Source organism: Sycon ciliatum, chromosome 1, assembly GCF_964019385.1.
Source record: "Sycon ciliatum chromosome 1, ocSycCili1.1, whole genome shotgun sequence".
Classification (NCBI taxonomy): domain Eukaryota; kingdom Metazoa; phylum Porifera; class Calcarea; order Leucosolenida; family Sycettidae; genus Sycon; species Sycon ciliatum.
This window is the reverse complement of record NC_088643.1, coordinates 10,664,843-10,676,597: the sequence shown is the minus strand read 5'-3', so window position 1 is coordinate 10,676,597 and position 11,755 is coordinate 10,664,843.

Below are 11,755 nucleotides of genomic sequence, written 5' to 3'. Positions count from 1 at the left end.
CATCAACCCAGGGTGGCTGACTGGGCCGTGGGCAGCGGTGAGAATACGGCTGCTTTCCGAATGGCCAGAGGTGCTTCTCAAGGGCACTGTTGAGAATGGAAGAAAATTGTGAAAGCGCATCATCGACGTTGCTGGCACGCAGGTGCCAGCTCCAGTCAATATCAGAGAGCTCTGCATTCACACTATCCCAGACGGAAGATGGCACGGATTTAAAGTCATATTCCGGCTTTGCAGGAACATTGCTGAAGTGGCTTCGGGGTGCAGCAGCGGGATGTCCGCTTGCAGCAGGTTCCTCACGGTAAACAGCATCAGTAGGCAGTAGGAAATGACTGAGGATCTGTGCGTGGTCAGATGCACCAAGAGGAGCAACAGATGTAACAGAGAGTAGTAGGTGAGGATGATCCGTGAGTACAACGTCAATACACGATGTTGAGCCGTGGGGGGTAAAGTGTGTGGGGAATGTCACCATTTGCTCAAGGCCAAAACAAGAGAAGAGGTTACGGAACTCCCTTCCAGCACGATTCGTGGTGTCACTAGGAGACCAGTCAGAGTGGCGAGCATTCAAGTCTCCTACAAGTACAATCGCCGAATTGGGGAGGCTAATATTGGACAGACAGTCCTCTAGGAGGTCACTAAATGCCTGGACTTGGGAGATGCTGTCTCCAGGGGGTCTGTAAACAGAGCAGATGATGAGGGGGAGTGAGGGAAGGATCACTGGCCGCAATTCGAGCCAAACCGCCTCCAGTCCACAGCGCTCAAGGTCGAAGCGGCGCTTGATGGACATGAACGATCTGTCAGCTACAAGAGTAGCAACACCGCCATAGCCTCTTGCTGGCAGGTTATCAGAGCTGGTCGTGGGTGGGCGGTCCAGGCGGTATGACGTGTAGCCTGGAATTGAGACGTCTATGGCAGCTGTCAGCCACGTTTCACATAGGCAGATTATGTCTGGAGAATACTGCTCACAGAACAATGAATACAGTGGAATTCACAAACCACATTGCTCAGTTGAACAAAAGATAGTCAAGCAGCACAGGTCCAAGATCAAGACTTTGAATGGCCTTGACTACACCATACCCATGACATGCTTCAATGATAACAGAGCGACACAAGTGTGCCAGGAACTTGGGTCTTGGCTGTGGGGTGAAAAAATGTCAAACAAGCCTATTTTTCGCTGCGCAGCAGAAAGTTCCACATCACACTGGCATGACGGACCATCGTGAAGATTTCCATCAACAAATGGAATCTCATCCACAGTCGATATACCAGGAAGACCGCCGTGCTTCACTAGCAGTTGCACAACAGGATCATGGGCTGTTCTTGTAACCAGTAATCTCTCTACGACCGGCGGTACACCGTAGCTGAAGTGTGCTGCCGCTGATCTTGCATATAGATATTCGGCGCCCGGAGGCAAAATTTCAAGGTACTGTTCTTTGGTTTCTTCAGGCACACATGATGCAAACACATGGATGGGAGGGCGGGGTCGGCGGCAAGGACGAGAGCCACGCTTAACCCACGCAAGATCCGCTCTGCTTTCAAACGTCACAGGCGTTGTGCCACGTACTTTGGCCTCGGCATTCTCCACTCTCCGCCATGCACTGCATAGGTCCGCTGCATCGGACACTGACAAACCAGCCGGCTCTGCACCTTCTCGTAGGACATCTTGCACCAACTGACAAACCTCTTCAGAGACCGTCGATTCTTCGGCCGCAATGTCATTGACATACTCGCTGTTTGAACATGAAATTTTCAAAACCAGGGAGCAACAAAACTGCTTGCATATCCGCTCATCATCCGTCATACAGGGCATATCCAAGAGGGATTGGCGAAACGAGCTTGGTGCTTTCTGGAGCAAATACGTCAAACCTGAATTGCAGCACGCGGCATCCCAGCGGCAGTAGGGCATCATACGAGCGGAACTTTCCTCATAGCCTTCTCTTTGTGTCCAGCATATCTCAATGATCGGTGGAGGGTACTTGGCATTCAGGCACAACGCTTCACAAGTTTCAGCATTAGCTCTACATCCACTGTAAGTTGAGGCGTGAAAGCGCCCACGTACATCTGCGCCTTGATATGGTGATGCGCCATGTTCTAGAAGACACCTAACTATGCCGGCGTTGCACATTATTGCTGCGGTGCTTATGGGACTGTACACACACTCAGCAGGAATTCTAACATTCTGCAAAGTCAGCGTCGCATCAGCTCCCCATTTCAACAGGCATCGCACCATCTCCTCGTTGCGACTATAGATGGCCCAGTGCAGCAATGTTGACTCATATCCCCGACGATAAAGACATTCCATGTTCACGAGAGTTTGAACGTCCGGTGGTGCATAGACTAGTTGGGTGGATGAATTCTTCTGTGACCTTGGCCTTGGGAGATGCCCTACTTCAGCCTGGACATTGTGATCTCCCAATAATGGCAAGATGTTGTCACTACCTATCTTAGCGCTGATTTTCACTCTCTCATGAACTACTTGATGCATACTGCTGTGGCAGCTGCTGCAGCAGCCTCCCTGGCCCTCCACGTCATTCTCAGGTTGGTAATTGGATTTAGGTATCCGCTTAGCAGCTGGTTCTGTGCAAACGCTGTTCCTCTCGAGTTCCTTCAACGCTCGAAAAACTTGTTCAACGAGTCCAACCTTTCTATTGCTTACCAGCTTTCGCAGAAAGACTAGTATTTCCGTGTAGTCTCTGCTACAGCTGTCCACATTTTCACCAGTAGCGATACGAATATCCAGCGTAATATCTTGTTGTGCCGCGTAGACTCCATCAGTACTCCAGATCTGTTGAGCTACATCCATGAAGTGTCGGGCATAATACGAAGCAGCCATGATGGCACAATCTGTACTGCCGTCAGCTTTCTCTATCGCGCAGTGGCTTGCGCAGAGCTGCTCGAAGCAGGGAATAAACTCTGCACCGTGCACGGCCGGCTGAAGTAATTAGTTAGTTAGTTAGTTCTCCACGTAGATCTACGCCACGCTGAAAGTCACGTCAGATTTACTGGTGGCATCACTCGCGCTCATGACGTTTTCATAATAGTAATACATTGCACCACATCATGTGGTGCAATGGCACATGGCACGACAGTTACTACAAATTTGTAGTAGTACTGACTGTACTCTGTAGATCTACATGTTTTGGCCGAGTGGTTGTAACTAAGGCTTGCGTGTGAATCACAACTACACAAGGTCCCGGGTTTAGTTGGAGACCCGCGCTGGGAGTGGGAGCAGGGCCAGGGAGCGTGTACATCTACCAATCATGGTGTAGGTCTACCATGTGTAATGACTGACTGTGCACATGTGCTAACAAATGCGGTGATGTCGTCCAACTGTAGCAGCCACGTTGTCCCGAGCGCGGTGGATCTCACGGAAAGCGGCGTATAGGAGAGCAGTAGCGGCCAGGAGCACAAGGCACGTCAAAGGGCAAACGGTGATCTCAACCATCCTCTGCTACCAGTGTAACAGTATAGACTTGATTGATTGGAGAATTCGTCGAATGATGTTCAAACCAGAGGTTATAAAGCAAAAGAAAGGCGATAACCGCAGGAGTGAGAATAGTAGGAACACAAGGTGTTACCATAAGACAAGCAAGAAGTGTCAAGGTAAAACTATTACACTCTCCCGGCCCCATAGGAAGCCCAAGGTTCTATTAGATAACACAATCCAGTTAGGAGATGCAATTGTGGAAAGGGGAATGTTAAATAATCACTCATGCACATGCATAACCACATTGAAGTGTAATCCAACTCAACTCCATCACTCTCACAAGGAGATGACGCAAAACTATATCAGTCTATAACATAATTATTATTAAAGGGGAAGTATACCCTAAAATCAAATTTTCACCAGTTGTAGTCTTCTGGGTGCTGAGTCGAATGGTCTTGGTCCGAGGAAGCTGAGACGCTCCCTTCCTACTTGAATCCCAATCGAACTCGCGCACTTCCACCGAAACTGGGTGACTGCGCCCTACTAGATGGGGATTTGTATGCAAAATCTCACTAAAAGCGCCATTTCGTTCTTATAAAAGCACGGATGACCGCGAGTAGCCCATATGTTGTAGTCTTTTGGACGCTGAGTCGACTGGTTTTGGTCCGAAAAGGCTGCGATGCAGCGTTCCTCCTTTATTCCCAATCGAACATGGTTGAAGAAGCGGTCACGTGCTCCTGGGTGCCCAAATCACAGTTTGTGCGTGTGTGTGTTTGTGTATCCGTCTGTGCACACGTGTGTGTGTGTGTGGGGGGGTAGACGCATATGTGTATGGGTAGGAGTGTGTGTTCACGCACATGTGTATGGATGTGCGCGCTGCATGCGTGTGTCTGTGGGATGGGGTGGGGGTGCACGCACATGTGTACATGTGTGCGCGCAATATAGAATGTGTGTATTGTGTTCGTTGAACACAGGGAGTCCTCCTGATTCCATAAACTTTGTGATCATTGTGATTGAAGTTGAAATTCGCCATACATGTACTGATGCTTGATTAGATTTATGTTCCACATGTTCTATTTATTTTATTTTACTTCAAGCACTTGTACTATCAAGCACAACCCTACCAATGAAGGGAAAGAAGCAGCAGAGACACCTACTGAGTCAAATGACTGCCACCGTCTGTTCTCAAACAAGAACAATTTTTGTCAAATTGAAAAATCTCACCTGTTAGTGTTGCTCACTAGCCACTAGTGACTCGAGTTGTTCGTCCACGAAATTTTCAATATGCCACTACGGAACCAGCAAGAGTAGGTAAGTTGGCGTAGAGCAACAGCTATGCAAAGCCATGTTCATCTCCGCTGCATTTTGGAAGGCAGTACAAGCACCCTTCATACCTCGACATTGCCTTGGAGTGGAAGCAAATTCACCATGAGTTTTCCAATTCGCTACAATCGATCTTGGGGTGTTATTCGTGTCTTCTTCATCACCACTGCAGGCTGGACAGCCTTCGGGAAGACATGTGTCACTCTCCTGCTCAACAGATTCCTACATCTAGATTTGGGTACCGTCATGGAACGAAATAGAGCTGCAAAACACCAAAGTAATTGTTTTCTTCCATTCAATTACACTCCTGAGCATGCACAGCATGGTGACAGCTAAGCAGTACGCACGTCATCAAGCCCAATTTCCAAATATGGAAGGTGTTATTTATGAAATTTGACACAGTTCCTCTTCTCTGATCGGCTCCAGACATAGCTCATCGAAATCAGTGCCCAATTCTCCCTTGGATAAGCCATACTTATTTTTGGCGTTCAGTTTCCCTTTAACTTGGCTCTCCGGGTCACCTTGAGGTGAGCACTTCAAGGCTAACTCGACCGTAAATACCCACTCTTTGAACTCGAAAGGGTTGCCATGGAAAACATTCGGTTCTCTGGTAACGCGTTTGACGCTCGGGCTTGTCTGGGAGAGAGAACGCGATCGACACGGGGCTAGATCCGGAGGACTTGAGCTTGATGTAGCAGGTAATTGATGTCGTCCAACTGTAGCAGCCACGTTGTCCCGAGCGCGGTGGATCTCACGGAAAGCGGCGTATAGCAGAGCAGTAGCGGCCAGGAGCACAAGGCACGTCAAAGGGCAAACGATGATCTCAACCATCCTCTGCTACCAGTGTAACAGTATAGACTTGATTGATTGGAGAATTCGTCGAATGATGTTCAAACCAGAGGTTATAAAGCAAAAGAAAGGCGATAACCGCAGGAGTGAGAATAGTAGGAACACAAGGTGTTACCATAAGACAAGCAAGAAGTGTGAAGGTAAAACTATTACAGGTGATGCATGGGTGAATATTTGCAAGGAACTGCGCCGACACCCACGGCCACGCCACGGTCAACTGGGTTAAAGGGAAACTGAACGCCAAAAATAAGTATGGCTTATCCGAAGGAGAATCCGCGATATTCATGTTAAAACAAAATGGCGTCACGATTTATTGAAAGTGGTATAGTTGGGCTTTTACGACTCCCTGGTTTGAACCAGGGAGTCGTAAAAGCCCGGGAGAGGACACGGGATGCGCGCACGCGGACGATGTTTGCCTCGGCCAGAAAGTGAAGCATGCTAGGCCAGCGCGGCCGGATCTGCTCGATCCACGGCGCTGTGCTCGCCTTCAGGGCAGGGAGTCCTAAAATACCAATATTTTACAACTCGTTGTTGACATCATTATCCGAAACTGGTGGCGAAGGAAGCATAAACATGATTGTGTGTCTGTCTGTCAGACTCAGTACACAAGGTACAGGGGGTGGGGATTTGAGTGTGTGTGTGGGGGGGGGGGAGGCGTGTGTATGTGCACATGTGCTTGTACTTTTGTGTGTGTTTGTACAGTGTTTGTGTGCGTGTGTGTGTGTGCGCGCGCGTGCGTGCGTGTGTGCGCATTTTTGTGCACAATTCCGTTATGAAGTACAAATGATAGGTTTACCTTTTGTACACTCGCCAAGACTTCGGTTAGATTCACTGAGAACCTTTCTGGCCAACCTGGAGGCTGAGCCTTCCGTTTCCTAAACGGCTAAAGTCACCGTGTACTCAGTATACGAGTAGAAAAGTGTTGAAATTATCAAGATTTATAAATAACGACCTGCAACCATGTACAATGTAGATAGATAGGGAATACACATTGATTGTTTTTAAAAGAATCCAGGCAATATCATGAATCATGGAACGAGTGCGTAATAATGCTCTATGTTGCGTTTTGACGATGCTGAAGGAAGGGAGCCGTTGCGATTCACTCACAACACACGCACAGAAGTCCACTCGACTGCAATTTAAGTGCAATTTCTGACACAAATTCATAACTCCACGAGTACGAGGAAGCTCAGCGGATCTCCACAAGAACTTTCGCCCATCACCTGCAATGGAATATGAGCTGTATGATACGACAAGCGGCTTACATGGGAAGTGGCTTCATTTCCCACAAATCTCGTTTCATTCACAACCATTTGGCTGCAATTTCAGTGCAATTTCTGCCACAAATTCAACTCCACGAGTATGAGGAAGCTCAGCGGATCTCCACAAGAACTTTCGCCCATCAACTGCAATGGAATATGGGCTGTATGATACGACCAGCGGCTAACACGGGAAGTGGCGTCATTTTCCACAAATCTCGTTTCATTCACAACCATTTGACTGCCTGAGTCAGTGCAATTTCTGCCACAAATTCAACTCCACGAGTACGAGGAAGCTCAGCGGATCTGCACAAGAACTTTCGCCCATCAACTGCAATGGAATATTGGCTGTATGATACGGCCAGCGGCTTACATGGGAAGTGGCTTCATTTCCCACAAATCTCGTTTCATTCACAACCATTTGGCTGCAATTTCAGTGCAATTTCTGCCACAAATTCAACTCCACGAGTACGAGGAAGCTCAGCGGATCTCAACACGAACGTTCGCCCATCAACTGCAATGGAATATGGGCTGTATGATACGACCAGCGGCTAACACGGGAAGTGGCGTCATTTTCCACAAATCTCATTTCGTTCACCCCAACTCAAATAAAATTGAAGTACAATTAGGGATTTATCTTGCATTTCCAGCGCCTCAGAATAAATTAACTTCGATAAACTGAGAGAGAATGAGCGAGGCAGCTGGAAGAATTGAGGATGAAAATCGGGATCAGAAGACTCGACCGAGCAATCGTCTCCGTGCTCTAAGAGAAATCGGAGAATGTCCCAATTAGTATTTCAAGAAGACATCACAATTTTCGAAAATAATAATTTCCTTGCCTCGCAACACCGTTCCCTGGCAGCGTTCCCCGGCAGCGCGAGGCAAAGATGTTTTCTGGGAATGTGAGGCGTGTCCTCTCCCGGGCTTTTACGACTCCCTGGTTTGAACACTCGTACCACCAACTATAGACCTTATTCGATAAACGTCACAATCACGTGAACCGGGGTCCCGGGAACCAGGGAGTGGCAAATGACCTGCACTCAGTGCACAGTGGACTTGGGGTGGGAACACAGGAGTAGAAAATACCGGTATTTTACTACTCCCTTGTACGACCTGGGCCTTTCTTGCCACTCGTTTCACGTATGCGTGCCCCAGCTTACGACAAATCCCTGGAGGCGAGTCCAAAAATCACGTTATCGAATAAGGTCTATACCACTTTCAATAAATCGTGACGCCATTTTGCTTTAACACGCATACGGTCCATAGGGCTTGAAAGTGCTACGTCACATCATAGCAACAATTTCAAAAATTCAAAAACTGGATCCACTTGGGTCCAGTTTTTGTATGGATCCAAGTGTAGTATCCCTGCCCGACCAATACGGAAGCAGTACGGAACTAATACGGAGCTTTGCCTGATGTATATTTAGTGTATCTCCGGATGTAAGCGTACGGCGTCTGCTGCATAAAAGCGGCTGCGCATTTCTGTTTTGATGAAGATAAGATTTTATAGCAACGACAATGCTAACTCGAAGAAGAAGTAGTCAACCTCTAGGTGTGCACCAGAGAGAAAGTCATTTATGTGCCGCTTCTTCTTTAACTTCTAATTATATCCTAGGTGTGTACCTAAGAGAATAATAATAAAAGATAACTCGTGTTAATTGCACCGCGCCTACCACTCGGCTACCTGGTACACAAGCACATTTCAAGCGGTCTTACCCACAGCATGGTGATGTAGCCAGTGAAACTGACTGATTTGGCTACTGGGGGCGGGGTTACAACTGGTGGCGAAATAAAAGTCACACCTGCATGCGACATGAGTGGGTTGCTATGCACCCACATACTTAGGCAATAGCAAAGTCACACCTTAGTGTGAAAAGAATTCGGGTGGACACACCCATTCTCATAGCGCTGGATATCACATCCGAACCAGTTCCGTTATTTTACAACGTTTCGGCACTTGGCCATCATCAGGTAATAACAATGAATACCGTGGAAGCCACACAAGAGCAGTATATACGCAGAGTGTAGCGCCAAAAAAGATGCGAATTATGTCACCTAGTATGACAGAGAGAGAGAGAAAAGGCGCAACTAGCACATCACGGAGGAGAAGCAGCAGAAGGTAGCGCGCATTGTGCTCTGTGAATGGCGTTCCGCAGAGTGTAGCGCCAAAAAATAAAATGATGCGAGTTAATTACCCAGAGAAAATCATTGAAGAGGCACGCACTGCCTCCATAAGGCCAAAGCGTCGTCGCCATGCCAACCCATGCTGCGCATTTCTAAAGCTTCCATATAAGTCAGATAAAGTACATCAAGCAGTGAATAAAGCAATCAGAAAGTATAAAATTCCGGTTAGAGTCGTATATGAGCACACTGGTAGCCTGAGGCGCACATTGTGTCGCTCCGCCCTCGTTCCTCCTCTATGTGTCAAGGCTGCAAATCCGCTACAACCGAAAAAGAGAGGTCGCCCAAAGGGGCCATGTATCTCGTGTATATCCGGGGGACAGGATGTATGTATGCAGAAGAATGTTGTATATCAGCTGAAGTGCAAAGAATGTCCGGAACAATTATTATGTTGGTGAGACTGGCCGCTTTCTGGAAACTCGCCTGGAAGAACATAATGGTGAGGCAAGACGCCAGGAACTCGACAAGCCATGGGGCCAACATTTTCGCACCACTCACCCTGGATGTAAGCTTAACTATGGGCAAAGTGCATTCTCTGCAGTTGAAGTAATAGGAAGAGAGCCTGATCGAGCCCGTCGCAAACTGCGCGAGGCGATTGAGATTCGTGATGCCAAGCCCCATGTGAACATAAGCACCGGATGGGATTTGTTGTGAATTTTCTCAGCTTCCCCTGCTGCTACTTCAATATCACTGAATAATTATAATATGAGGCGGGTCACTCAAAACCATTCTATTCCTGATGCCTCGTCGCGTCCCTGGTGGTAACAGTTTGGCATGGAAGTTTTAACCTCATAGTGCATTGACTCATGCATGGGGCTCCGTGCTCCCCTCCTAGATCCTGTGCTAGAATTAACACCATAATTATTTGGCATGTACCCTCACTTCGTAGAGCACAACGGCGCGCTCTTCTTCTCCGTGATGTGCACAGTTGCACCTTCTCTCTCTCCCCCCCCCCCTCTGTATAGAGGTGACATAACTCGCATCATTTTATTTTTTGGCGCTACACTCTGCGGAACGCCATTCACAGAGCACAATGCGCGCTACCTTCTGCTGCTTCTCCTCCGTGATGTGCTAGTTGCGCCTTTTCTCTCTCTCTCTGTCATACTAGGTGACATAATTCGCATCTTTTTTTGGCGCTACACTCTGCGTATATACTGCTCTTGTGTGGCTTCCACGGTATTCATTGTTATTACCTGATGATGGCCAAGTGCCGAAACGTTGTAAAATAACGGAACTGGTTCGGATGTGATATGCAGCGCTATGGGAATGGGTGTGTCCACCCGAATTCTTTTCACAGATGAAGCTGCAGGAAGCCTCAGCCCTTCTTCACACCTTAGTGGATCCAAAAATAGAAATCTTCTGTCAACTTACTACTCCCTGGCCGTTGTGACGTCATCACTTTCAAGCCCTATTGGCTATTTATTGATTGGGCACTGATTCCGATGAGCTATGTCTCGAGCCGATCGACGAGGAACCGTGTCAAAATAATTAATTTCATAAATAACACCTTCCATATTTGGACATTGGGCTTGATGACGTGCGAACTGCTTAGCTGTCACCATGCTCACCATATGCTGTGCATGCTCAGCAGTGTAATTGAATGGAAGAAAACAATAACTTTGGTGTTTTGCAGCTCTATTTCGTTCCCTGACGGTAGCCAAATCTAGATGTAGGAATCTGTTGATCAGGAGAGTGACACATGTCTTCCCGAAGGCTGTCCAGGCTGCAGTAGTGATGAAGAAGTCACGATCATCACCCCGAGATCGATTGTAGTGAATTGGAAAACTCATGCCGAGGTGAATTTGCTTCCACTCCAAGTCCAAGGCAATGTCGAGGTATGAAGGGTGCTTGTACTGCCTTCCAAAGTGAAGAGGACATGAACATGGCTTTGCATAGCTGTTGTTCTATGCCAACTTACCTACTCTTGGTGGTACCGTAGTGCTATATTGCAAATTTCGTGGACGAACAACTCTAATCAGTAGTGGCTAGTGAGCAACACTAACAGGTGAGATTTTTCAATTTGACAAAAAATTGTTTTTGTTTGAGAACTGACAGTGGCAGTCATTAGACTCAGTAGGTGTCTCTCTGCTGCTTCTTTCCCTTCATTGGTAGGGTTGTGCTTGAATAGTACAAGTGCTTGAAGTAAAATAAAATAAATAGAACATGTGGAACATAAATCTAATCAAGCATCAGTACATGTATTGCGAATTTCTACTTCAAAGCACATGAAATCACAATGATCAGAAAGTTTATGGAATCAGGAAGACACCCTGTGTTCAACGAACACATACACACATGCTGTATTGCGCACACACATGTACACATGTGCGTGCACCCCCACCCCATCCCACAGACACGCGCGTGCAGCGCGCACATCCATACACATGTGCATGTACCCCCCATCGACACACACACACACACACACTCCTACCCATACACATGTGCGTAGGACCCCCCCCCCCCCACACACACGTGTGCACAGACAAATACACAAACACACACGAATACACACAAGATACATGTAAGTGTACATGGTCTTCCTGGTACTGGGCCAGCACAATGGAAAATACCTCCATCAAGATGCTTGATCAAGTGTTGTGATAATGGCACTGTTTGTTTGGTTTTACAAATAAGTGTGGGAAGGATTACAATGCGTTATAATTCATAATTGTTCTTTGCCTTGTACTGTGCAGACCAGAATGCTTCGCTATCAACTCCT